The sequence below is a fragment of the Oncorhynchus mykiss genome, chromosome 9 (assembly GCF_057628025.1).
Source record: "Oncorhynchus mykiss isolate SJ-2025 chromosome 9, ASM5762802v1, whole genome shotgun sequence".
NCBI lineage: Eukaryota > Metazoa > Chordata > Actinopteri > Salmoniformes > Salmonidae > Oncorhynchus > Oncorhynchus mykiss.
The window spans coordinates 4,404,412-4,432,092 of record NC_143030.1 but is presented as its reverse complement, the minus strand read 5'-3'; the positions used below and the strand labels follow the sequence as shown (position 1 = coordinate 4,432,092).

The window sequence follows — 27,681 nt, the reverse complement described above, 5'->3', positions numbered from 1 at the left end:
AACCCTAATGTACAGACTGAGGCAGGTCCAGATCACTGTATCCATCATAACTTCAACTCTAACCCTAACTTCAACTCTAACCCTAACTTCAACTCTAATTTCAACTCTAACCCCAACTTCAACTCTAATTTCAACTCTAACCCTAACTTCAACTCTAACCCTAACTTCAACTCTAACCCTAACTTCAACTCTAATTTCAACTCTAACTCTAACTTCAACCCTAACCCTAACTTCAACCCTAACCCTAACCCTAACTTCAACTCTAACCCTAACTTCAACTCTAATTTCAGGTGGAGAGCCACTCATTATAAATGTTTGTTTATTGTATTATTTATTTATTTATGATCCATGGTGGATTTGCCATTGTCTGATAGCACTTATGATTGTTTTTAAAATATGTACTTCTTATTTAATTTATTTATTTATGGGTCTACTCACTGACCATAAATATGATGGCACTTATTTTTATCATATCCTTGATCTTTTAGTGTGGCGTGGCTTCACCTTATTTTTTGGATACTTTTATAGCACTTATTTGGAGTTTTCTTTGTTTGATGGCACTCATGATTGTTAAATGTGTACTTTTTATTTTTGTATTCATTGGGTGGTTCATCTTGTAGACCCGAATCCCTCACCCTGGGATCCTCATGCCTAACCCTAACCCTGGGATCCTCATGCCTAACCCTAACCCTGGGATCCTCATGCCTAACCCTAACCCTGGGATCCTCATGCCTAACCCTGGGATCCTCATGCCTAACCCTGGGATCCTCATGCCTAACCCTGGGATCCTCATGCCTAACCCTGGGATCCTCATGCCTAACCCTGGGATCCTCATGCCTAACCCTGGGATCCTCATGCCTAACCCTAACCCTGGGATCCTCATGCCTAACCCTAACCCTAGGATCCTCATGCCTAACCCTAACCCTGGGATCCTCATGCCTAACCCTAACCCTGGGATCCTCAAGCCTAACCCTGGGATCCTCATGCCTAACCCTGGGACCCTCATACCTGATCTTAATTTAACCCTGACCTGTACTCTAATCCTGACCCTAACCCTCACCCCAACCTGAATTCTGACCTTAACCCATAGCTCCTAAGTCCTTACCATAACTCCTAACCCTAACCTTATATCCCTAGACCCCCATATCTAATCCGAACCCCTGACTCCCTATATCTATTTTAACCCCTAGATCCTCATAATGAACCTTTCCTCCTAGACCACCGCTCTGACCTTGGCACTTTGCCTCTATTCTTAGTTTAACCTAAGCCCTGTCACTTATTGAACCTAACCCTAACTTCAACTCTAACCCTAACTTCAACTCTAACCCTAACTTCAACTCTAACCCTAACTTCAACTCTAACCCTAACTTCAACTCTAACCCTAACTTCAACTCTGTCTGTCTCACTTTCACACCCAGAGACTTTGTATCTGAGAGTCAAACACACAAGCCACTAAACCCAGAGGCCTAGCTTGTAGCATTTAGCTTTGTGAGGTTGTGTTGTGTGTTACATGTCTGTACGAGAGAGAAAGAGAGAGATTAAATCAAGCGTCATTTATACAGCACATTTCAGACATGGAATGCAACACAATGTGCTTCAAAATAATAACAATAATAACTAAGCTACTAAAAAGCTCTGAGGAAAAGCTAAGCTAAAAATATGTGTTTTAAGATCTCTTTTAAATATGTCCACAGTTTCAGCCCCCCTCAGGTTCTCTGGCAGGCTATTCTAGAGGCTGGGGGCATAGTAACTAAAGGCTGTCTCTCCATGCCTCCTGGTCCTTGGCTTTGTGATAGTTAAAAGTCCAGAGGACCTGAGGGACCTACTGGGTACATAACTTAAAGCATGTCTGACATGTATTGGGGTGAACAATCGTGGATTGATTTATAAAAAAACAATAGAATAATATTATAATGACTCCTAAAACACACAAGTGCAGAGACCATTAAACCGGTGTAATGTGTTCTCTCTGTCTGGTCTTGGTCAGCACCCTGCAGCATTCTGTATGTTTTATAGTGCAGAGACCATTAAACCGGTGTAATGTGTTCTCTGTCTGGTCTTGGTCAGCACCCTGCAGCATTCTGTATGTTTTATAGTGCAGAGACCATTAAACTGGTGTAATGTGTGTTCTCTGTCTGGTCTTGGTCAGCACCCTGCAGCATTCTGTATGTTTTGTAGTACAGAGACCATTAAACCGGTGTAATGTGTTCTCTGTCTGGTCTTGGTCAGCACCCTGCAGCATTCTGTATGTTTTATAGTGCAGAGACCATTAAACTGGTGTAATGTGTGTTCTCTGTCTGGTCTTGGTCAGCACCCTGCAGCATTCTGTATGTTTTGTAGTACAGAGACCATTAAACTGGTGTAATGTGTTCTCTCTGTCTGGTCTTGGTCAGCACCCTGCAGCATTCTGTATGTTTTGTAGTACAGAGACCATTAAACCGGTGTAATGTGTTCTCTGTCTGGTCTTGGTCAGTACCCTGCAGCATTCTGTATGTTTTGTAGTACAGAGACCATTAAACTGGTGTAATGTGTGTTCTCTGTCTGGTCTTGGTCAGCACCCTGCAGCATTCTGTATGTTTTACAGTACAGAGACCATTAAACCGGTGTAATGTGTTCTCTCTGTCTGGTCTTGGTCAGCACCCTGCAGCATTCTGTATGTTTTATAGTGCAGAGACCATTAAACCGGTGTAATGTGTTCTCTCTGTCTGGTCTTGGTCAGCACCCTGCAGCATTCTGTATGTTTTACAGTACAGAGACCATTAAACCGGTGTAATGTGTGTTCTCTGTCTGGTCTTGGTCAGCACCCTGCAGCATTCTGTATGTTTTACAGTACAGAGACCATTAAACTGGTGTAATGTGTTCTCTCTGTCTGGTCTTGGTCAGCACCCTGCAGCATTCTGTATGTTTTGTAGTACAGAGACCATTAAACCGGTGTAATGTGTTCTCTCTGTCTGGTCTTGGTCAGCACCCTGCAGCATTCTGTATGTTTTGTAGTACAGAGACCATTAAACCGGTGTAATGTGTGTTCTCTGTCTGGTCTTGGTCAGCACCCTGCAGCATTCTGTATGTTTTACAGTACAGAGACCATTAAACCGGTGTAATGTGTTCTCTCTGTCTGGTCTTGGTCAGCACCCTGCAGCATTCTGTATGTTTTGTAGTACAGAGACCATTAAACCGGTGTAATGTGTTCTCTGTCTGGTCTTGGTCAGCACCCTGCAGCATTCGGTATGTTTTGTAGTACAGAGACCATTAAACCGGTGTAATGTGTTCTCTCTGTCTGGTCTTGGTCAGCACCCTGCAGCATTCTGTATGTTTTATAGTGCAGAGACCATTAAACCGGTGTAATGTGTTCTCTCTGTCTGGTCTTGGTCAGCACCCTGCAGCATTCTGTATGTTTTATAGTGCAGAGACCATTAAACCGGTGTAATGTGTTCTCTCTGTCTGGTCTTGGTCAGCACCCTGCAGCATTCTGTATGTTTTACAGTACAGAGACCATTAAACTGGTGTAATGTGTTCTCTGTCTGGTCTTGGTCAGCACCCTGCAGCATTCTGTATGTTTTATAGTGCAGAGACCATTAAACTGGTGTAATGTGTTCTCTGTCTGGTCTTGGTCAGCACCCTGCAGCATTCTGTATGTTTTATAGTGCAGAGACCATTAAACTGGTGTAATGTGTTCTCTCTGTCTGGTCTTGGTCAGCACCCTGCAGCATTCTGTATGTTTTATAGTGCAGAGACCATTAAACTGGTGTAATGTGTTCTCTCTGTCTGGTCTTGGTCAGCACCCTGCAGCATTCTGTATGTTTTATAGTGCAGAGACCATTAAACTGGTGTAATGTGTTCTCTCTGTCTGGTCTTGGTCAGCACCCTGCAGCATTCTGTATGTTTTATAGTGCAGAGACCATTAAACCGGTGTAATGTGTTCTCTCTGTCTGGTCTTGGTCAGCACCCTGCAGCATTCTGTATGTTTTATAGTGCAGAGACCATTAAACTGGTGTAATGTGTTCTCTCTGTCTGGTCTTGGTCAGCACCCTGCAGCATTCTGTATGTTTTATAGTGCAGAGACCATTAAACTGGTGTAATGTGTTCTCTCTGTCTGGTCTTGGTCAGCACCCTGCAGCATTCTGTATGTTTTATAGTACAGAGACCATTAAACCGGTGTAATGTGTTCTCTGTCTGGTCTTGGTCAGCACCCTGCAGCATTCTGTATGTTTTACAGTACAGAGACCATTAAACTGGTGTAATGTGTGTTCTCTGTCTGGTCTTGGTCAGCACCCTGCAGCATTCTGTATGTTTTATAGTGCAGAGACCATTAAACTGGTGTAATGTGTTCTCTCTGTCTGGTCTTGGTCAGTACCCTGCAGCATTCTGTATGTTTTATAGTGCAGAGACCATTAAACTGGTGTAATGTGTTCTCTCTGTCTGGTCTTGGTCAGCACCCTGCAGCATTCTGTATGTTTTATAGTACAGAGACCATTAAACCGGTGTAATGTGTTCTCTCTGTCTGGTCTTGGTCAGTACCCTGCAGCATTCTGTATGTTTTATAGTACAGAGACCATTAAACCGGTGTAATGTGTTCTCTGTCTGGTCTTGGTCAGCACCCTGCAGCATTCTGTATGTTTTATAGTGCAGAGACCATTAAACTGGTGTAATGTGTTCTCTCTGTCTGGTCTTGGTCAGCACCCTGCAGCATTCTGTATGTATTACAGTACAGAGACCATTAAACCGGTGTAATGTGTTCTCTGTCTGGTCTTGGTCAGTACCCTGCAGTATTCTGTATGTATTACAGTACAGAGACCATTAAACTGGTGTAATGTGTGTTCTCTGTCTGGTCTTGGTCAGCACCCTGCAGCATTCTGTATGTTTTACAGTACAGAGACCATTAAACCGGTGTAATGTGTTCTCTCTGTCTGGTCTTGGTCAGCACCCTGCAGCATTCTGTATGTTTTGTAGTACAGAGACCATTAAACCGGTGTAATGTGTTCTCTCTGTCTGGTCTTGGTCAGCACCCTGCAGCATTCTGTATGTTTTGTAGTACAGAGACCATTAAACCGGTGTAATGTGTTCTCTCTGTCTGGTCTTGGTCAGCACCCTGCAGCATTCTGTATGTTTTACAGTACAGAGACCATTAAACCGGTGTAATGTGTTCTCTCTGTCTGGTCTTGGTCAGCACCCTGCAGCATTCTGTATGTTTTACAGTACAGAGACCTTAAAACCGGTGTAATGTGTTCTCTGTCTGGTCTTGGTCAGCACCCTGCAGCATTCTGTATGTTTTACAGTACAGAGACCATTAAACCGGTGTAATGTGTTCTCTCTGTCTGGTCTTGGTCAGCACCCTGCAGCATTCTGTATGTTTTACAGTACAGAGACCATTAAACCGGTGTAATGTGTTCTCTCTGTCTGGTCTTGGTCAGCACCCTGCAGCATTCTGTATGTTTTACAGTACAGAGACCATTAAACCGGTGTAATGTGTTCTCTCTGTCTGGTCTTGGTCAGCACCCTGCAGCATTCTGTATGTTTTGTAGTACAGAGACCATTAAACCGGTGTAATGTGTTCTCTCTGTCTGGTCTTGGTCAGCACCCTGCAGCATTCTGTATGTTTTGTAGTACAGAGACCATTAAACCGGTGTAATGTGTTCTCTGTCTGGTCTTGGTCAGCACCCTGCAGCATTCTGTATGTTTTACAGTACAGAGACCATTAAACCGGTGTAATGTGTGTTCTCTGTCTGGTCTTGGTCAGCACCCTGCAGCATTCTGTATGTTTTACAGTACAGAGACCATTAAACCGGTGTAATGTGTTCTCTGTCTGGTCTTGGTCAGCACCCTGCAGCATTCTGTATGTTTTATAGTGCAGAGACCATTAAACCGGTGTAATGTGTTCTCTCTGTCTGGTCTTGGTCAGCACCCTGCAGCATTCTGTATGTTTTATAGTGCAGAGACCATTAAACCGGTGTAATGTGTTCTCTCTGTCTGGTCTTGGTCAGCACCCTGCAGCATTCTGTATGTTTTACAGTACAGAGACCATTAAACTGGTGTAATGTGTTCTCTGTCTGGTCTTGGTCAGCACCCTGCAGCATTCTGTATGTTTTATAGTGCAGAGACCATTAAACTGGTGTAATGTGTTCTCTGTCTGGTCTTGGTCAGCACCCTGCAGCATTCTGTATGTTTTGTAGTACAGAGACCATTAAACCGGTGTAATGTGTTCTCTCTGTCTGGTCTTGGTCAGCACCCTGCAGCATTCTGTATGTTTTATAGTGCAGAGACCATTAAACTGGTGTAATGTGTTCTCTCTGTCTGGTCTTGGTCAGCACCCTGCAGCATTCTGTATGTTTTATAGTGCAGAGACCATTAAACTGGTGTAATGTGTTCTCTCTGTCTGGTCTTGGTCAGCACCCTGCAGCATTCTGTATGTTTTATAGTACAGAGACCTTAAAACCGGTGTAATGTGTTCTCTGTCTGGTCTTGGTCAGCACCCTGCAGCATTCTGTATGTTTTGTAGTACAGAGACCATTAAACTGGTGTAATGTGTTCTCTCTGTCTGGTCTTGGTCAGCACCCTGCAGCATTCTGTATGTTTTATAGTGCAGAGACCATTAAACCGGTGTAATGTGTTCTCTGTCTGGTCTTGGTCAGTACCCTGCAGCATTCTGTATGTTTTATAGTGCAGAGACCATTAAACTGGTGTAATGTGTTCTCTGTCTGGTCTTGGTCAGCACCCTGCAGCATTCTGTATGTTTTATAGTACAGAGACCATTAAACCGGTGTAATGTGTTCTCTCTGTCTGGTCTTGGTCAGTACCCTGCAGCATTCTGTATGTTTTATAGTACAGAGACCATTAAACCGGTGTAATGTGTTCTCTGTCTGGTCTTGGTCAGCACCCTGCAGCATTCTGTATGTTTTATAGTGCAGAGACCATTAAACTGGTGTAATGTGTTCTCTCTGTCTGGTCTTGGTCAGCACCCTGCAGCATTCTGTATGTTTTACAGTACAGAGACCATTAAACTGGTGTAATGTGTTCTCTGTCTGGTCTTGGTCAGCACCCTGCAGCATTCGGTATGTTTTATAGTACAGAGACCATTAAACCGGTGTAATGTGTGTTCTCTGTCTGGTCTTGGTCAGCACCCTGCAGCATTCTGTATGTTTTACAGTACAGAGACCATTAAACCGGTGTAATGTGTGTTCTCTGTCTGGTCTTGGTCAGCACCCTGCAGCATTCTGTATGTTTTACAGTACAGAGACCATTAAACCGGTGTAATGTGTGTTCTCTGTCTGGTCTTGGTCAGCACCCTGCAGCATTCTGTATGTTTTGTAGTACAGAGACAATTAAACCGGTGTAATGTGTTCTCTCTGTCTGGTCTTGGTCAGCACCCTGCAGCATTCTGTATGTTTTACAGTACAGAGACCATTAAACTGGTGTAATGTGTTCTCTCTGTCTGGTCTTGGTCAGCACCCTGCAGCATTCTGTATGTTTTACAGTACAGAGACCATTAAACCGGTGTAATGTGTTCTCTCTGTCTGGTCTTGGTCAGCACCCTGCAGCATTCTGTATGTTTTGTAGTACAGAGACCATTAAACCGGTGTAATGTGTTCTCTCTGTCTGGTCTTGGTCAGCACCCTGCAGCATTCTGTATGTTTTGTAGTACAGAGACCATTAAACCGGTGTAATGTGTTCTCTCTGTCTGGTCTTGGTCAGCACCCTGCAGCATTCTGTATGTTTTACAGTACAGAGACCATTAAACCGGTGTAATGTGTTCTCTCTGTCTGGTCTTGGTCAGCACCCTGCAGCATTCTGTATGTTTTACAGTACAGAGACCTTAAAACCGGTGTAATGTGTTCTCTGTCTGGTCTTGGTCAGCACCCTGCAGCATTCTGTATGTTTTACAGTACAGAGACCATTAAACCGGTGTAATGTGTTCTCTCTGTCTGGTCTTGGTCAGCACCCTGCAGCATTCTGTATGTTTTACAGTACAGAGACCATTAAACCGGTGTAATGTGTTCTCTCTGTCTGGTCTTGGTCAGCACCCTGCAGCATTCTGTATGTTTTACAGTACAGAGACCATTAAACCGGTGTAATGTGTTCTCTCTGTCTGGTCTTGGTCAGCACCCTGCAGCATTCTGTATGTTTTGTAGTACAGAGACCATTAAACCGGTGTAATGTGTTCTCTCTGTCTGGTCTTGGTCAGCACCCTGCAGCATTCTGTATGTTTTGTAGTACAGAGACCATTAAACCGGTGTAATGTGTTCTCTCTGTCTGGTCTTGGTCAGCACCCTGCAGCATTCTGTATGTTTTGTAGTACAGAGACCATTAAACCGGTGTAATGTGTTCTCTCTGTCTGGTCTTGGTCAGCACCCTGCAGCATTCTGTATGTTTTGTAGTACAGAGACCATTAAACCGGTGTAATGTGTTCTCTGTCTGGTCTTGGTCAGCACCCTGCAGCATTCTGTATGTTTTACAGTACAGAGACCATTAAACCGGTGTAATGTGTGTTCTCTGTCTGGTCTTGGTCAGCACCCTGCAGCATTCTGTATGTTTTATAGTGCAGAGACCATTAAACTGGTGTAATGTGTTCTCTCTGTCTGGTCTTGGTCAGCACCCTGCAGCATTCTGTATGTTTTGTAGTACAGAGACCATTAAACCGGTGTAATGTGTTCTCTCTGTCTGGTCTTGGTCAGCACCCTGCAGCATTCTGTATGTTTTATAGTGCAGAGACCATTAAACTGGTGTAATGTGTGTTCTCTGTCTGGTCTTGGTCAGCACCCTGCAGCATTCTGTATGTTTTATAGTGCAGAGACCATTAAACTGGTGTAATGTGTTCTCTCTGTCTGGTCTTGGTCAGCACCCTGCAGCATTCTGTATGTTTTATAGTGCAGAGACCATTAAACTGGTGTAATGTGTTCTCTGTCTGGTCTTGGTCAGCACCCTGCAGCATTCTGTATGTTTTGTAGTACAGAGACCATTAAACCGGTGTAATGTGTTCTCTCTGTCTGGTCTTGGTCAGCACCCTGCAGCATTCTGTATGTTTTGTAGTACAGAGACAATTAAACCGGTGTAATGTGTTCTCTCTGTCTGGTCTTGGTCAGCACCCTGCAGCATTCTGTATGTTTTGTAGTACAGAGACCATTAAACCGGTGTAATGTGTTCTCTCTGTCTGGTCTTGGTCAGCACCCTGCAGCATTCTGTATGTTTTATAGTGCAGAGACCATTAAACTGGTGTAATGTGTGTTCTCTGTCTGGTCTTGGTCAGCACCCTGCAGCATTCTGTATGTTTTACAGTACAGAGACCATTAAACCGGTGTAATGTGTGTTCTCTGTCTGGTCTTGGTCAGCACCCTGCAGCATTCTGTATGTTTTATAGTGCAGAGACCATTAAACTGGTGTAATGTGTTCTCTCTGTCTGGTCTTGGTCAGCACCCTGCAGCATTCTGTATGTTTTATAGTGCAGAGACCATTAAACTGGTGTAATGTGTTCTCTCTGTCTGGTCTTGGTCAGCACCCTGCAGCATTCTGTATGTTTTATAGTGCAGAGACCATTAAACTGGTGTAATGTGTTCTCTGTCTGGTCTTGGTCAGCACCCTGCAGCATTCTGTATGTTTTGTAGTACAGAGACCATTAAACCGGTGTAATGTGTTCTCTCTGTCTGGTCTTGGTCAGCACCCTGCAGCATTCTGTATGTTTTACAGTACAGAGACCATTAAACCGGTGTAATGTGTTCTCTCTGTCTGGTCTTGGTCAGCACCCTGCAGCATTCTGTATGTTTTACAGTACAGAGACCATTAAACCGGTGTAATGTGTTCTCTCTGTCTGGTCTTGGTCAGCACCCTGCAGCATTCTGTATGTTTTGTAGTACAGAGACCATTAAACCGGTGTAATGTGTTCTCTCTGTCTGGTCTTGGTCAGCACCCTGCAGCATTCTGTATGTTTTATAGTGCAGAGACCATTAAACTGGTGTAATGTGTGTTCTCTGTCTGGTCTTGGTCAGCACCCTGCAGCATTCTGTATGTTTTACAGTACAGAGACCATTAAACCGGTGTAATGTGTGTTCTCTGTCTGGTCTTGGTCAGCACCCTGCAGCATTCTGTATGTTTTATAGTGCAGAGACCATTAAACTGGTGTAATGTGTTCTCTCTGTCTGGTCTTGGTCAGCACCCTGCAGCATTCTGTATGTTTTACAGTACAGAGACCATTAAACTGGTGTAATGTGTTCTCTCTGTCTGGTCTTGGTCAGCACCCTGCAGCATTCTGTATGTTTTATAGTGCAGAGACCATTAAACTGGTGTAATGTGTGTTCTCTGTCTGGTCTTGGTCAGCACCCTGCAGCATTCTGTATGTTTTATAGTGCAGAGACCATTAAACTGGTGTAATGTGTGTTCTCTGTCTGGTCTTGGTCAGCACCCTGCAGCATTCTGTATGTTTTGTAGTACAGAGACAATTAAACCGGTGTAATGTGTTCTCTGTCTGGTCTTGGTCAGCACCCTGCAGCATTCTGTATGTTTTGTAGTACAGAGACCATTAAACTGGTGTAATGTGTTCTCTCTGTCTGGTCTTGGTCAGCACCCTGCAGCATTCTGTATGTTTTATAGTACAGAGACCATTAAACCGGTGTAATGTGTGTTCTCTGTCTGGTCTTGGTCAGCACCCTGCAGCATTCTGTATGTTTTATAGTGCAGAGACCATTAAACTGGTGTAATGTGTTCTCTGTCTGGTCTTGGTCAGCACCCTGCAGCATTCTGTATGTTTTGTAGTACAGAGACCATTAAACCGGTGTAATGTGTTCTCTCTGTCTGGTCTTGGTCAGCACCCTGCAGCATTCTGTATGTTTTATAGTGCAGAGACCATTAAACTGGTGTAATGTGTGTTCTCTGTCTGGTCTTGGTCAGCACCCTGCAGCATTCTGTATGTTTTACAGTACAGAGACCATTAAACCGGTGTAATGTGTGTTCTCTGTCTGGTCTTGGTCAGCACCCTGCAGCATTCTGTATGTTTTATAGTACAGAGACCATTAAACCGGTGTAATGTGTTCTCTCTGTCTGGTCTTGGTCAGCACCCTGCAGCATTCTGTATGTTTTGTAGTACAGAGACCATTAAACCGGTGTAATGTGTTCTCTCTGTCTGGTCTTGGTCAGCACCCTGCAGCATTCTGTATGTTTTATAGTGCAGAGACCATTAAACTGGTGTAATGTGTGTTCTCTGTCTGGTCTTGGTCAGCACCCTGCAGCATTCTGTATGTTTTACAGTACAGAGACCATTAAACCGGTGTAATGTGTGTTCTCTGTCTGGTCTTGGTCAGCACCCTGCAGCATTCTGTATGTTTTGTAGTACAGAGACCATTAAACCGGTGTAATGTGTTCTCTCTGTCTGGTCTTGGTTAACACCCTGCAGCATTCTGTATGTTTTACAGTACAGAGACCATTAAACCGGTGTAATGTGTTCTCTCTGTCTGGTCTTGGTCAGCACCCTGCAGCATTCTGTATGTTTTACAGTACAGAGACCATTAAACCGGTGTAATGTGTTCTCTGTCTGGTCTTGGTCAGCACCCTGCAGCATTCTGTATGTTTTATAGTACAGAGACCATTAAACCGGTGTAATGTGTTCTCTGTCTGGTCTTGGTCAGCACCCTGCAGCATTCTGTATGTTTTACAGTGCAGAGACCATTAAACCGGTGTAATGTGTGTTCTCTGTCTGGTCTTGGTCAGCACCCTGCAGCATTCTGTATGTTTTATAGTGCAGAGACCATTAAACCGGTGTAATGTGTTCTCTGTCTGGTCTTGGTCAGCACCCTGCAGCATTCTGTATGTTTTGTAGTACAGAGACCATTAAACCGGTGTAATGTGTTCTCTGTCTGGTCTTGGTCAGCACCCTGCAGCATTCTGTATGTTTTACAGTGCAGAGACCATTAAACCGGTGTAATGTGTTCTCTGTCTGGTCTTGGTCAGCACCCTGCAGCATTCTGTATGTTTTACAGTGCAGAGACCATTAAACCGGTGTAATGTGTGTTCTCTGTCTGGTCTTGGTCAGCACCCTGCAGCATTCTGTATGTTTTATAGTGCAGAGACCATTAAACCGGTGTAATGTGTTCTCTGTCTGGTCTTGGTCAGCACCCTGCAGCATTCTGTATGTTTTATAGTGCAGAGACCATTAAACCGGTGTAATGTGTGTTCTCTGTCTGGTCTTGGTCAGCACCCTGCAGCATTCTGTATGTTTTACAGTACAGAGACCATTAAACCGGTGTAATGTGTTCTCTGTCTGGTCTTGGTCAGCACCCTGCAGCATTCTGTATGTTTTATAGTGCAGAGACCATTAAACTGGTGTAATGTGTTCTCTCTGTCTGGTCTTGGTCAGCACCCTGCAGCATTCTGTATGTTTTATAGTGCAGAGACCATTAAACCGGTGTAATGTGTGTTCTCTGTCTGGTCTTGGTCAGCACCCTGCAGCATTCTGTATGTTTTACAGTACAGAGACCATTAAACTGGTGTAATGTGTTCTCTGTCTGGTCTTGGTCAGCACCCTGCAGCATTCTGTATGTTTTACAGTACAGAGACCATTAAACTGGTGTAATGTGTTCTCTGTCTGGTCTTGGTCAGTACCCTGCAGCATTCTGTATGTTTTGTAGTACAGAGACCTTCAAACCTGTGTGATGTGTCACGATCATCGTAAGAAGCGGACCAAAATGCAGCGTGGTATGTGTTCACGATGATATTTGAATAAAGAAAGCACTGAACACTGAATGCAAAACAAAAAAAATGACCGTGAATCTATAAGAACTGTGCTGACACAACATAGACAATCACCCACAACGACAAAACAGGCTACCTAAATATGGTTCCCAATCAGAGACAACGACTTACACCTGCCTCTGATTGAGAACCATATCAGGCCGAACACAGAAACCGACAGACTAGACATACAACATAGAATGCCCACTCAGATCACACCCTGACCAAACAAAACATAGAAACATACAAAGCAAACTATGGTCAGGGCGTGACATGATGCTTGTTCTCTGTCTGGTCTTGGTCAGTACCCTGCAGCATTCTGTATGTTTTACAGTACAGAGACCTTAAAACCGGTGTAATGTGTGTTCTCTGTCTGGTATTGGTCAGTACCCTGCAGCAGCGTTCTGTATGTTTTGCAGTTTATCAAAGGATATCTTGGGTAGACCAGACAGGACAGCATTACAGTAGTCAAGCCTGCTTGTAATAAAAGCATGGGATGAGTCTCTCTGTAACAGCCTGAGAGAGAAACAGCTGCACCTTGGTAATGTTCCTCAGGTGGTAAAAAGTTATTTTGGTCACATTCTTAATGTGTGATTAAAGAGTTCAGAATCTAAAATATCACCTAGGTTTTTTACCTGGTGATTAATATTTGTTGCCTGTGATTTCAAATGTGCGGCCAGATTCTCTCTGTGCTTTGGCTCCAACAATAATTACATTGGTCTTGTCTTGCTTTAGCTGGAGGTTGTGAGGTTGTGAGCCATCTAAGTATTTAAATCACTAATACAGTCTAACAATTTATCCGTGAAGCTAAAATTAAAATCAATGCTTATGTTACAAATCCCTTTTGGCCCGACAGTCTAGGGGGGATGGTAATGAGACCCGTAACATAACTCATGCAAATTATAATTGTGACAAAGTAAAAGTGTGAACGAAATAACCACGACAACTGAAATTATACCGTCAAACTCAAGGTTTATTTATAAACACACGGTAATGGGGGGGGGGGGGCTGTAAAAGGGGCTGAGCTGGACCCAAGGAAAGAAACAATAAGTATTCAAAAACAACCCTAAGCTAGACTAGCCTATTTTAACAACAGCTAACTAACTAACCAAAAATACAGTGGGTGGTCCGCCCAGTTCTAACTAGTGTGTTTAACAAAGTCTACCTACGGGTAGTGTATGCCCATGGGCGACTTGTCTTGGTTTCCCCCTTTTCCCACCAGCAACAAACAAACACCAGAACCAAAACAATACTCACAGGTGATGACAAAGTGCTATGGAGGTGCTCAAACAAAAGAGAGGTTAATTACTACACAGAGAGAGTGAAACACAGAGACCTAAAGACATGGCATTTACAGAGAGATTGCGCTCCAGAGCAAACAACTGATGGGGTTTTTAAAACCAAGGGAAAGGAACTGTGATAGGGTAGGAAACAGGAGGAGGTGTGTCTTCTGATTGATGACTGTTGACTGATTGGGGAGTGATGATTTTCACCTGTGAGGGGAGAAGGAGAGAAAACACAGGATATACACACAGGATACCTGTATCCGTAACACTCCCACCCTTAAAAGAGCAACCCTAGGGATTGAGACCACAGTATTACAATTAATACTCACAACAATAACAACAAAGTCAACCTTACAAAACATACAACAATCATTAGACACGAGACAAAAACTGGTTACCCGATTTTGTCTTCGGTAACGGTCCGACACAATCAACCACCCCATGCTCGAATGGTTCACGTATGACAGGTATGGGACAAAGAGGAGCGGGAGGAATAACCTGATTTGGTTTTCCTGTTATCTGACATGTGTGGCATGTCCGACAGAACTGAGCCACATCTTGTTTTAAACCCGGCCAAAAGAAATGTCGAAGGATCCGATCATAAGTCTTTGTGATTCCTAAATGACCAGACCACTGGTGATCATGAGCAAGGGATAACACATTTTGTCAAAAGGCTGTAGGAATCACTATTTGGTAAACAGCATTCCAATCTCCACCCGCGTCAACATGGGATTTCCATTTACGCATGAGGAGATTACCATCAATGAAGTAAGCCACGTTCTTTTTCACATCTTCCAATGAGACAACACTAGAAAAACATTTAGCAAGCTTGTCAACCTTTTGGTTAGCAATCAGCTGCTCACGAGTGACTGGTAACTGTATTGCCTCAGCAATAAGTTCAACGTTCTTTGATTCTTTCCTGGGCTGTTTGTCAGAGGTGATCAGCTTCTCAGAGGTATCACACAATCCATCCTCTTGATCATCCTCTTTGAACAGAACAGTGTTCGACAAATCTATCACGTCACCCTCTTGTAGTGCCTGAGCACGAGTGACAGCACAAGCGGGGAACACATGTGGATAACTCTGTGCCAGCTCATTCGAGAGAGAGTGGTCACTTTTATCCAATACTTCCAATACGGGTACTACCTTTCCTCCGGCAATATCGTTACCCATTATAAAGGGCACACCTTTCACTGGCAACATAGGACGTACCCCCACTCTGAATATTCCACTGATTAACTCAGTGTACTTTCACAAAGTGCAATGGCACTGGGACAAAACCCATTTCAATACCCTGCACTAACACACTGGAACCACAGTATGTATCGTCAGTTAAGGGCAACACATCAGACAATCTAAACGACTGCGCCGCACCAGTATCTCTAAGGATTTTAACCGGACGCTGAGACGCTCTCATTCGTTAGGGACACAAACCCCTCGAAAATGAATGGTTCATAACTGCGGTCGGGGACTGGGTCTTTCAAACTACAGTTACCCTGAGGCACCTGTTTTGTTGCAGACTTCACAACCATACGAATTAGAGCAACACCTGTTGGCGGCTTGACACGAAGAGGCATCCCTTGTTTGCGTTTTAGCAGGAAACAATCATTAATCATATGTCCCACTTTATGACAATAGAAACAGGAACGCTCATTCTTGCGTGCTTGATATACTACTGCTGGCCGACTAGGGCTAAAAGTAGGAAACTCAGTGGCTCTACTCTCAGTTTGAGCTGAAAACACACTCTTGTGCGTCAACACAAACTCGTCTGCCAACACAGGCGCTTCTGCCAGGGAGGATACTTTCTGTTCGTTTAAGTAAACTACAATGCGTTCGGGTAAGCAATTTTTAAACTCTTCCAACAAGATTAACTCCCTGAGAGAGTTGAAATCAGTTACCTTACTAGCAGCATGCCATTTATCAAACAGATTTCCCTTATCTCTAGCAAATTCCACATAAGTCTTACTAGAAGACTTTCTATGAGACCTAATTCTCTGTCAGTATGCCTCAGGCACAAGCTTATAGGCACGAAGAACAGTAGCTTTGACCACGTCATAATTCAAACTGTCCTCTAGAGGTAGCGCTGACAAAACCTATTGGGCTTTACCAGTTAATTTACACTGAAGTAATAGACACCATACCTCTTCAGGCCATTTCAATGCTACGGCTATACGCTCAAATACACAAAAATAGGAGTCAACCTCTGACTCTCTGAACAAAGGTACTAAGGCAATCTGCCTACTAATGTCAAACGTGTTTGAGGACACAGCAGGTGAGGACGACTCACTAACAGTGACAGTAGGACCGGAGGCTAGCCTCGCTGTCTCTGCCTCCAGTTCCAACTGGCGCATTTTAAACGTCATCTGCCGTTGTTCTCTTTCTTTTTCTGCCTCAATTTTACACATCTCCAACTGGAGAGTCTCTCACCTAATTTGGGCTCTCTCTTCTGCCTCCAGTTGGAACTGTGTTGAACGGACATCCCTCCTGGCATCACCGGTTGACAGTGGGGAGAGTGGATCGAAAACGTGGCAATGTGGCTGGAGCTTTAGCCTCGCCCTCATTATCAGACACCAATGGGCTTACAGGAGCAGCAACATCCCCTACAGGGGTAGTAGACTCAGGCAGCGGTAACACAAGTACCTGCTCTTCCAACAATACATTTAACACTAGCTGTTTAACCTCCGCCTTAACTAAACTCTGCGAAATCGATACTGAATAATGGTCAGCCAAGGTCATTAAATCAACTCTACGACATTTATCAAAAACCTCCCACAAAGGATTTCAACTCAAAAGTAGCCATCTTAACTACTTCACAAGAGCCAACAAAAATAGCAAACACTAATGCTCCTTCAGCTATAACGTTCAACACTGAACAATACCACTACAACAATCTACATGAGCGGCATGGGTGTCAGTAAAGACAGATCCCAGACGAGCCCCCACTTATGTTACGAATCCCTTTTGGCCCGACAGTCTAGGGGGGGATGGTAATGAGACCCGTAACAACTCATGCAAATTATAATTGTGACAAAGTAAAAGTGAACGAAATAACCACGACAACTGAAATTATACCGTCAAACTCAAGGTTTATTTATAAACACATGGTAATGGGGGGGGGGGGAGCTGTAAAAGGGGCTGAGCTGGACCCAAGGAAAGAAACAATAAGTATTCAAAAATACCCCTAAGCTAGACTAGCCTACTTTAACAACAGCTAACTAACCAAAAATACAGTGGGTGGTCCGCCCAGTTCTAACTAGTGTATTTAACAAAGTCTACCTACGGGTAGTGTATGCCTATGGGCGACTTGTCTTGGTTTCCCCCTTTTCCCACCAACAACAAACACCATAACCAAAAACAATACTCACAGGTGATGACAAAGTGCTATGGGGGTGCTCAAACAAAAGAGAGGTGAATTACTACACAGAGAGAGTGAAACACAGAGACCTACAGACATGGCATTTACAGAGAGATTGAGCTCCAGAGCAAACAACTGATGGGGTTTTTAAACCAAGGGAAAGGAACTGTGATAGGGTAGGAAACAGGAGGAGGTGTGTCTTCTGATTGATGACTGATTGTTGACTGATTGGGGAGTGATGATTTTCTCCTGTGAGTGGGAAGGAGAGAAAACAACACAGGATACACACACACACACACACAGGATACCTGTATCCGTAACACTGTGCTTTCTGATAACCCTGCCAAGGGGTAACATATATTAACTGGACAGTACCGGACCCACAATGGAGCCTTGTGGAACACCACATGTGACATCATAGTCAACAGTGTTGAGTACAGCACTTAAATCCAAGAATCCAAGAACAGAGAACTGTTTGGTATCTGTGTTGGTTCTAAGATAAATTACCACTTTAACTATATTTGTCTCTGTGCTTTGGAAACCAGAATGCTTAAATTGTGATATAATTTTCCAGGGAAAATAATTCCACAGCGACTTTGCATGGTAGGCAAAGAAAAAGAAAGTTGTGATGTCATTTTCCTGAACATGTCTGTGTCGACCAGGGATCATAAATCCATGGTACCTTTGTGTGATAGGCTAGTACACATATCATCAAACTTCTCAGCAGGTCTTGACTGATACCCAGTCTAATGTTGGTTATCTTATCTCTGTAAAATGCTGTAAACTCATCACATTTACATGTGGAGGAAAGTTCACATAGGTTTGCTGGAGGTAGGATTTATCAGGCCATCAATGGTGGAGAAGAGCAATCTCTAGTTATTCTGATTATTAGTGATCAAGTTAGTAAAATTAGCCCATCTGGCATTTCTAATGGCAATGTTATATATGCAAAGTTGCTTTCTCAGAATGTCATAATGGACCTGCAACTTTGACTTCCACTTTCCCTCTGCCTTTCTGCAATTTCTCTTTAATTGATTGGTTTCCTCACTCATCCAAGGGGCTCTCCATTTGGATGTGACCTTGTTCAACTTTACTGCAACTAAGGCACCAATGTTTGCAATTGATTTACTGTCACACCCTGACCATAGTTTGCTTTGTATGTTTCTATGTTTTGTTTGGTCAGGGTGTGATCTGAGTGGGCATTCTATGTTGTCTGTCTAGTTTGTCTGTTTCTGTGTTTGGGCCTGATATGGTTCTCAATCAGAGGCAGGTGTTAGTCATTGTCTCTGATTGGGAACCATATTTAGGTAGCCTGTTTGGTGTTGGGGTTTGTGGGTGATTGCTCCTGTCTCTGTGTTTGCACTAGATAGGGCTGGTTTGTTTTTTTTTTTGCATTTCTTGGTTTTGTTAATCTATTCATGTATAGTTTCTTTATTAAAGAATAATGCTGCGTTTTGGTCCGCCAGTCCTTCGACACAAGAAAACATTTACAATGTTTTTATTTAATTAATGTTTGTACTGGCGACAAGGTAGTAAAAAATCCCCAGTGGTGATTAGATAAAGCAACATCAATAGAGGACATGTCAATAGAAAACCCCTTGGTAATAACCAAGTACAGAGTATGGCTGTGGTTATGGGTGGGCCCAGTAGAATGCCCCTTGGTAATAACCAGGTCCAGAGTATGGCTGTGGTTATGGGTGGGCCCAGTAGAATGCCCCTTGGTAATAACCAAGTACAGAGTATGGCTGTGGTTATGGGTGGGCCCAGTAGAATGCCCCTTGGTAATAACCAGGTCCAGAGTCTGGCTGTGGTTATGGTGGCTGGCATTTAAACAGTATGACATGATGCTCTGGTGGCTGACATTTAAACAGTATAACATGATGGTCTGGTTGCTGACATTTAAACAGTATAACATGATGCTCTGGTCTGGTGGCTGACATTTAAACAGTATAACATGATGCTCTGGTCTGGTGGCTGACATTTAAACAGTATAACATGATGCTCTAGTTTGGTGGCTGATATTTAAACAGTATAACATATTGCACAAAAGACCCAAAGTCACCAAATTAAACATCCTTACTACAGCATTAAAAATAGAGGCTGCCCCCCCCCCTCCCCCCACACACAAACACATACACATAAAAATATAGCTACAACCTCAATCAGCCACAGATCTCCTGCTCTGATACGTCTCTCTGTGAACAACATCACCTCTGTCCCTCTGTCACACATTTTACATGTATATATGTTTTAAAGATTTTGGTCATTTACCCACTTACAGTAAGTAGTGAGTCATTTAGCAGAAACACTTGTCCAGAGCCACTTACAACCGTGAGCGGATACATGGTTGAACTTTTCCAAGCGCCATTCTCTACTAACTGAGCCACACAGAACACAGACACACAAACTGAGCCAAACACACAGACACACATGCAGAGAAACACACACACACACACACACACACACACTCACGCTCACACAGACACACAAACACATACCTCCCTCTTCTGCCTCTTCTTCACATAGTTGGAACTCATTTTTTTAAACACATTTCATCCACTTTGTGCAGTCGTATTGTTAACAAACTATAGTTTTGGCAGGTTGGTTAGGACATCTACTTCGTGCATTACACAGGTCATTTTTCCAACAATTGTATCACAATTCCAGTGGGTTAGAAGTTTACATACACTAAGTTGACTGTGCCATTCAACAGCTTGTTGAATTACAGAAAATTATGTCATGGCTTTAGAAGCTTCTGATAGGCTAATTGACATAATCTGAGTCAATTGGAGGTTTACCTATGAATGTATTTCAAACTCAGTGCCTCTTCGCTTGACATCATGGGAAAATCAAAAGAAATCAGCCAAGACCTCAGAAAGAAATTGTAGACCTCCATAAATCTGGTTCATCCTTGGGAGCAATTTCCAAATGCCTGAAGGTTCCACATTCATCTGTACAAACAATAGTACGCAAGTATAAACACCATGGGACCACGCAGCCGTCATACCGCTCAGGATGGAGACGCGTTCTGTCTCTTAGAGATGATTGTACTTTGGTGCGAAAAGTGCAAATCAATCCCAGAACAACAGCAAAGGACCTTGTGAAGATGCTGGAGGAAACAGATACAAAAGTATCTATATCTACAGTAAAAGGAGTCCTATATCGACATAACCTGAAAGGCCGCTCAGCAAGGAAGATTCCACTGCTCCAAAACCGCCATAAAAAAGCCAGACTACGGTTTGCAATTGCACATGGGGACAAAGATCGTTCTTTTTGGAGAGATGTCCTCTGGTCTGATGAAACAAAAATAGAACTGTTTGGCCATAATCACCATCGTTATATCTAGAGGAAAAAGGGGGAGGCTTGCAAGCCAAAGAACACCATCCCATCCGTGAAGCACGGGGGTGGCAGCATCATGTTGTGGGGGTGCACTTCACAAAATAGATGGCTTCATGAGGAAGGAAAATTGTGTGGATATATTGAAGCAACTTCTCAATACATCAGTCAGGAAGTTAAAGCTTGGTCGCAAAGGGGTCTTCCAAATGGACAATGACCCTAAGCATACTTCCAAAGTTGTGGCAAAATGGCTTAAGGACAACCAAGTCAAGAAATTCGGGTGGTCATCACAAAGCCCTGACCTTAATCCTATAAAAAATGTGTGGGCAGAACTGAAAAAGTGTGTGCAAGCAAGGATTAAATGTCAGGAATTGTGAAAAACTGAGTTTAAATATTTTTGCCTCAAGTGTATGTGAACTTCCGACTTCAGCTGCAAGTATTCTGTACATTCAGAGTTCTAAACACTTAATACACCAGTCAAACACCTGGTTGAATCAGTCAAAATAATTGGGCTGTATGTTGGGGTGTATAAATGTAACTAACTACACATTAAACACTGATACCTGTTGGGGTGTATAAATGTATCTAACTACACATTAAACACTGAGACCTGTTGGGGTCTATAACTGTTACTGTGGTGTTGGAGTAGACTGGATCAGCTCCTCTGTCCCTCACTCATTTTTCTCTCCTCTCTCTTTACCTAGTGACCCTGTTCATCAGAACATCATGGTGTTGGAGGTCTTCATTGTAGTAGACTGGATCAGCTCCTCTGTCCCTCACTCATCTCTCTCTCCTCTCTCTTTACCTAGTGACCCTGTTCATCAGAACGTCATGGTGGATGGAAAAAGATGCTCTCTTCAGCTGCGGTGAATAACCACAACCCTGTCAGTCCATCTCTTTACTTCTCCTTTCTCTTAAATTCTCTCTCCCTCCTTCCCTTTTCGTAACCAACTGCGGCCTTGACCTCCAACAGTATCAGCAACAGAGAGGTGTGAAGTTTCCACAACATATAGAGTCAGTTTACCATGTACTTCTCTTTAGACGCTGCAGCCTTGACCTCCATCAACAGAGTTAGAGTTAGTTTATCATGAGAACATACAGACACCACTGACTGGAACTATCAACAACAATAGTTAGTTTATCATGAGAACATACAGACACCACTGACTGGAACCAGCTGACAGTATCAGTTGTGAAGGCTTCATTACTACTAACAGAAGGAAAGTTGTAGTGTTTTGTCCATGATGAATGATGTAAAGGCTTCAATGTGGTTTTATATTGAGCTGGTCTGTTAAATTCTGTTTGTTCATGTGAAATTGGAAAGTGTATTTTTCTATAATGTCGTTGTGGGTGTTTATCTTGAGCAACACCATTGTATGGCTGCCAACTTGTCAAATAAAGCTTCCTAAAATGTGTTAGAAAATGTGTCAGTTTGTCACTTTCATGAGGCCCAGTAGAATGCCCCTTGTTAATAACCAGGTCCAGAGTATTTATGTGGTTATGGGTGGGCCCAGTAACATGTTGGATAAAGTCCCTAGAGCTCAAAAGATTCATGAATTCAATGCTCTTGGAGTCATGATTTTATCATAGTTCTCAAGGACAATAGACAATAGTTCAGAGAAATCAGTAAAGAACGTGGGCTATACAGGGTTATGGCCAGCACTGGTGGCTGGAATTTAAACAGTATAACATGATGCTCTGGTCTGGTGGCTGACATTTAAACAGTATAACATGATGCTCTGGTCTGGTGGCTGGATACTTCCGGCGCCGACAGAGATGGCCGCCTCGCTTCGCGTTCCTAAGAAACTATGCAGTTTTTTTTGTTTTTTTTACGTGTTATTTCTTACATTGGTACCCCAGGTAATCTTAGGTTTCATTACATACAGTCGAGAAGAACTACTGAATATAAGAGCAGTGACAACTCACCATCAGTACGACCAAGAATATGACTTTCGCGAAGCGGACCCTGTGTTCTCCCTTTCACCCAGGACAACGGAATGGATCCCAGCCGGCGACCCAAAAAAACGACTTCGTAAAAGAGGGAAACGAGGCGGTCTTCCGGTCAGACTCCGGAGACGGGCACATCGTGCACCACTCCCTAGCATACTTCTCGCCAATGTCCAGTCTCTTGACAACAAGGTTGATGAAATCCGAGCAAGGGTAGCATGTTGATGAAATCCGAGCAAGGGTAGCATTCCAGAGGGACATCAGAGACTGTAACGTTCTTTGCTTCACGGAAACATGGCTCACTGGAGAGACGCTATCGGAGTCGGTGCAGCCAGCTGGTTTCTCCATGCATCGCGCCGACAGAAACAAACATCTTTCTGGTAAGAAGAGGGGCGGGGGCGTATGCTTCATGGTTAACGAGATGTGGTGTGGTCACAACAACATACAGGAACTCAAGTCCTTCTGTTCACCTGATTTAGAATTCCTCACAATCAAATGTCATATTATCTACCAAGGGAATGCTCTTCGATTATAATCACAGCCGTATATATTCCCCCCCAAGCAGACACATCGATTGCTCTGAACTAACTTTATTTGACTCTTTGCAAACTGGAATCCATATATCCTGAGACTGCATTCATTGTAGCTGGGGATTTTAACAAGGCTAATCTGAAAACAAGACTCCCTAAATTGTATCAGCATATCGATTGCGCAACCAGGGCTGGAAAAACCTTGGATCATTGCTATTCTAACTTCCGCGACGCATATAAGGCCCTGCCCCGCTCTCCTTTCGGAAAAGCTGACCACGACTCCATTTTGTTGCTCCCTGCCTACAGACAGAAACTAAAACAAGAAGCTCCCGCGTTGAGGTCTGTTCAACGCTGGTCCGACCAATCTGATTCCACACTCCAAGACTGCTTCCATCACGTGGACTGGGATATGTTTCGTATTGCGTCAAACAACAACATTGATGAATACGCTGATTCGGTGTGCGAGTTCATTAGAACGTGCGTTGAAGATGTCGTTCCCATAGCAACGATTAAAACCTTCCCAAACCAGAAACCGTGGATTGATGGCAGCATTCGCGTGAAACTGAAAGCACGAACCACTGCTTTTAATCAGAGCAAGGTGACCGGAAACATGACCGAATAAAAACAGTGTAGCTATTCCCTCTGCAAGGCAATCAAACAAGCTAAGCGTCAGTATAGAGACAAAGTAGAATCTCAATTCGAAACAAGAGGTATGTGGCAGGGTCTACAGTCAATCACGGATTACAAAAAGAAAACCAGCCCCGTAACGGACCAGGATGTCTTGCTCCCAGGCAGACTAAATAACTTTTTTGCCTGCTTTGAGGACAATACAGTGCCACTGACACGGCCCGCAACCAAAACATGCGGACTCTCCTTCACTGCAGCCGACGTGAGGAAAACATTTAAACGTGTTAACCCTCGCAAGGCTGCAGGCCCAGACGGCATCCCCAGCCGCTCCCTCAGAGCATGCGCAGACCAGCTGGCTGGTGTGTTTCCGGACATATTTAATCAATCCATATCCCAGTCTGCTGTTCCCACATGCTTCAAGAGGGCCACCATTGTTCCTGTTCCCAAGAAAACTAAGGTAACTGAGCTAAACGACTAGCACTCACTTCCGTCATCATGAAGTGCTTTGAGAGACTAGTCAAGGACCATATCACCTCCACCCTAGCTGACACCCTAGACCCACTCCAATTTGCTTACCGCCCAAATAGGTCCACAGACGATGCAATCTCAACCACACTGCACACTGCCCTAACCCATCTGGACAAGAGGAATACCTATGTGAGAATGCTGTTCATCGACTACAGCTTGGCATTTAACACCATAGTACCCTCCAAGCTCGTCATCAAGCTCGAGACCCTGGGTCTCGACCCCGCCCAGTGCAACTGGGTACTGGACTTCCTCACGAGCCGCCCCCAGGTGGTGAGGGTAGGCAACAACATCTCCACCCCGCTGATCCTCAACACTGGGGCCCCACAAGGGTGCTACTTAATATAATGTTTACATACCCTACATTATTCATCTCATATGTATATGTATATACTGTACTCTATATCATCTACTGCATCTTTATGTAATACATGTATCACTAGCCACTTTAAACTATGCTACTTTGTTTACATACTCATCTCATATGTACAGTGCCTTGCGAAAGTATTCGGCCCCCTTGAACTTTGCGACCTTTTGCCACATTTCAGGCTTCAAACATAAAGATATAAAACTGTATTTTTTTGTAAAGAATCAACAACAAGTGGGACACAATCATGAAGTGGAAAGACATTTATTGGATATTTCAAACTTTTTTAACAAATCAAAAACTGAAAAATTGGGCGTGCAAAATTATTCAGCCCCCTTAAGTTAATACTTTGTAGCGCCACCTTTTGCAGCGATTACATACTAAGTCGCTTGGGGTATTTCTCTATCAGTTTTGCACATTGAGAGACTGACATTTTTTCCCATTCCTCCTTGCAAAACAGCTCGAGCTCAGTGAGGTTGGATGGAGAGCATTTGTGAACAGCAGTTTTCAGTTCTTTCCACAGATTCTCGATTGGATTCAGGTCTGGTCTTTGACTTGGCCATTCTAACACCTGGATATGTTTATTTTTTAACCATTCCATTGTAGATTTTGCTTTATGTTTTGGATCATTGTCTTGTTGGAAGACAAATCTCCGTCCCAGTCTCAGGTCTTCTGCAGACTCCATCAGGTTTTCTTCCAGAATGGTCCTGTATTTGGCTCCATCCATCTCCCCATCAATTTTAACCATCTTCCCTGTCCCTGCTGAAGAAAAGCAGGCCCAACCCATGATGCTGCCACCACCATGTTTGACAGTGGGGATGGTGTGTTCAGCTGTGTTGCTTTTATGCCAAACATAACGTTTTGCATTGTTGCCAAAAAGTTCAATTTTGGTTTCATCTGACCAGAGCACCTTCTTCCACATGTTTGGTGTGTCTCCCAGGTGGCTTGTGGCAAACTTTAAATGACACTTTTTATGGATATCTTTAAGAAATGGCTTTCTTCTTGCCACTCTTCCATTAAAGGCCAGATTTGTGCAATATACGACTGATTGTTGTCCTATGGACAGAGTCTCCCAGCTCAGTTGTAGATCTCTGCAGTTCATCCAGAGTGATCATGGGCCTCTTGGCTGCATCTCTGATCAGTCTTCTCCTTGTATGAGCTGAAAGTTTAGAGGGACAGCCAGGTCTTGGTAGATTTGCAGTGGTCTGATACTCCTTCCATTTCAATATTATCGCTTGCACAGTGCTCCTTGGGATGTTTAAAGCTTGGGAAATCGTTTTGTATCCAAATCCAGCTTTAAACTTCTTCACAACAGTATCTCGGACCTGCCTGGTGTGTTCCTTGTTCTTCATGATGCTCTCTGCGCTTTTAACGGACCTCTGAGACTATCAGAGTGCAGGTGCATTTATACGGAGACTTGATTACACACAGGTGGATTGTATTTATCATCATTAGTCATTTAGGTCAACATTGGATCATTCAGAGATCCTCACTGAACTTCTGGAGAGAGTTTGCTGCACTGAAAGTAAAGGGGCTGAATAATTTTGCACGCCCAATTTTTCAGTTTTTGATTTGTTAAAAAAGTTTGAAATATCAAATAAATGTCGTTCCACTTCATGATTGTGTCCCACTTGTTGTTGATTCTTCACAAAAAAATACAGTTTTATATCTTTATGTTTGAAGCCTGAAATGTGGCAAAAGGTCGCACAGTTCAAGGGGGCCGAATACTTTCGCAAGGCACTGTATATGTACTTCATTTTCAAGAACTTTACATTTCTAAAAACATGTTTTCACCTTGTCATTGTGTGGTATTGTGATGTCATTGTGAGGTTTTGTGATGTCATTGTGAGATATTGTGATATCATTGTGAGATATTGTGATGTCATTATGGGGTATTGTGATGTCATTGTGAGATATTGTGATGTCATTATGGGGTATTGTGATGTCATTGTGGGGTGGGTGAGAAATAATACATTTTGAATTCAGTCTGGAACACAAGAAAATGTGGAATAAGTCAAGGGGTATGAATACTTTCTGAAGGCACTGTATTTAATGACAAAAAATAAAATGTGTTTAAAGTGATAAGTAGGCATTGGTCTTTAGCCCGAAAAATAAAATAAATTCACACGAGCACCACAATTCCTTCTACACCCATGCTCTACCAAGGTTTTCCAGCACACAGCTTTGACCTACTACGGTAGCTATGTTGGTCTATTGTACTTCAAACAACGTGTAAGCAGATAGCTTAGGATTCAAACCTGCTCTGTTGCTGCTAATACCCACCAGAAATGTCTAACCCAGAGGCACAATATCACAATGTGTTGGCAGGTTGCTTAGTATTTAAACCTGCTCTGATGCTGCTAATACCCACCAGAAATGTCTAAACCCAGAGGCACAATATCGCAAGACTTCGGGAATGCTTGTAAAACAGACCAATCAGACCAGGCCGGGGTTTGGGGTTAGAGAAGTCACAAAGAGAAGTGAAACATACTTCCTTAGTCGTTCATTTTCTAGAAATTTAAAGGCACAACCCAGATCTCCAGTAGTGGAACATGTTATTACTCCACTAGATTAGACACAATGTCTTCAGTAGTGGAACATGTTATTACTACACTATATTAGAGACAATGTCTTCAGTAGTGGAACATGTTATTACTCCACTAGATTAGAGACAATGTCTTCAGTAGTGGAACATGTTATTACTCCACTAGATTAGAGACAATGTCTTCAGTAGTGGAACATGTTATTACTCCACTAGATTAGAGACAATGTCTTCAGTAGTGGAACATGTTATTACTCCACTAGATTAGAGACAATGTCTTCAGTAGTGGAACATGTTATTACTCCACTAGATTAGAGACAATGTCTTCAGTAGTAGAACATGTTATTACTCCAACCTAGATTAGAGACAATGTCTTCAGTAGTGGAACATGTTATTACTCCACTAGATTAGAGACAATGTCTCCAGTAGTGGAACATGTTATTACTACACTAGAT

General features: G+C 43.3%; 1 protein-coding gene across 4 annotated transcripts in view; it reads left to right on the top strand.

Moving 5' to 3' along the window:
• The window catches only part of LOC149980714 (uncharacterized), a 36,420-nt gene extending 14,309 nt beyond the window's left edge, over positions 1–22,111 (top strand). For 2 of the 4 annotated variants that reach the window (XR_016483008.1, XM_090183312.1), the window contains exon 10: positions 21,498–22,111. The gene's annotated coding sequence lies outside the window, so the exon portion shown is untranslated. Of the gene's footprint in view, positions 1–21,392 lie in introns of all 4 variants that reach the window. The other 2 variants (XR_016483009.1, XM_090183313.1) reach the window with 2 other exon arrangements.
• The last annotated feature ends 5,570 nt before the right edge of the window (positions 22,112–27,681 follow it).